We start from the raw sequence: 1,722 nt of genomic DNA on the forward strand, positions 1-1,722 counted from the left end.
CCCGGACCGGGGCACGAACCCACGTCCCCTGCATCGGCAGGCGGACTCTCAACCACTGCGCCACCAGGGAAGCCCCTAGGCTATGGACATCTTTGAGGGGCCATTAGTCAGCCTACTATAGCCATCATTAAAATTAAAAGTTTGTTCATGAAAAGACACTATTAAGAAAGTGAAAAGATAAGCCACAACACATACATTTGAGAGAGGACTTGTATCTAGAATATATTAAAACAAAACAAAAAAGCTCCTCCAAGTCAATGGAAAAAAAAAAGACAATTAAAAAAACAAAAAGGACAACTGAAAAAAGAAAGATGACAACGGCACTCCACAAAAGGCCAATAAATATATGAAAAGGCACTCAACTCATTATTTATCAAGAAAATGCAACTTAAAACCATAAGAAGATAACTACACTCCACCAGGATGTAGTGTAAAATTTAAAAGACTGTACTACATACCCTTTAGAATGGCTAAAATAAAGTTCTGACAAGAGCAACTGCTACTGACAATGTAGGGTAATGGGACTTTCATATATTACTGGCTGTAAAATGTTACAGCCACTTTGGAAAACAGTTTAGTAGTTTCTTATAAAGCCAAACATATACTTATTAATAAATAAGCTAGCAGGGACTTCCCTTGTGGTCCAGTGGTTAAGACTTCACCTTCCAATGCAGGGGGTGAGGGTTCGATCCCTGGTCGGGGAACTAAGATCCCACATGCCTCGAGGCCAAAAAACAAAACAAAACAAATAATAATAATAACCTAGCAATCCTACTCCTATTTACCCAAGAGAAACAAACACTAATGTTCACACAAAAACCATGTGAGTGTTTATAGTAAAAACATTAAAACCTGGTAACAACTCAAATGTCCTTCAGCCAGTTACTGAATAAACAAACTGGTACATCCAAACAATAGACCACTATTCAGCAATAACATGTAATGAACTATATATACACACAAAGTCTTAGATGAATCTCAGATGCATTTTGCTAAGTGAAAGAAGCCCCCCTCCCCCTCAAAAAAAGACCAACAGCACCTCGTGTTGGCATGATGTATCGCATCTAGCACATACACACACTCACACACACACACACACACACACACGAGGGTATATACATGAGTCTACAAGTGTAAAAGGGCACAATCACTTTGGAAAACTTGGCAGTACCTGTTAAAGCTAAATATATACCTCCTTAAGGTCCAACAATTCACTCCTAGGTATTTATTCAAGAAAAATAAGTATATATGTCCACAAAAGGATATGTACAAGAATTCTCAAAGCAACTTTATTCATAACAGGCAAAAAATGGAAACAACACAAAAGCCTACAAACAAGAGAAAAGAGAGCTAAATGGTGGTATATTCATATAATGGAAAACTACGCAGCAGTAAAAGGACCAACTACTGATAAAAACAACATGGATGAATGCATGGCTAAATGCACTCTCAGAGGTGAAAAGTTTTAGCAGGTGAAATTAACCAGACATAGAGTGTATCCTATATGATTTCCTTTCTATGAAGTCCAAAAACAGGCTAAACTCATGGACGATGACAAAAATCAGAATCGTAGTTAACTGTTATCAGGGATAGATTGGAAAGGAACATGAGGAAATCTTCTGGGGTACCAGGAATATTCTATGTCTATTCACCATCTGGTTGGTGGTTACAGGGTTGCATATGTAAATAAAAAATCATCAAGCTGTACTCTTAAAAGTAGTG

The sequence above is a fragment of the Physeter macrocephalus genome, chromosome 11, assembly GCF_002837175.3.
Source record: "Physeter macrocephalus isolate SW-GA chromosome 11, ASM283717v5, whole genome shotgun sequence".
Lineage (NCBI taxonomy): Eukaryota > Metazoa > Chordata > Mammalia > Artiodactyla > Physeteridae > Physeter > Physeter macrocephalus.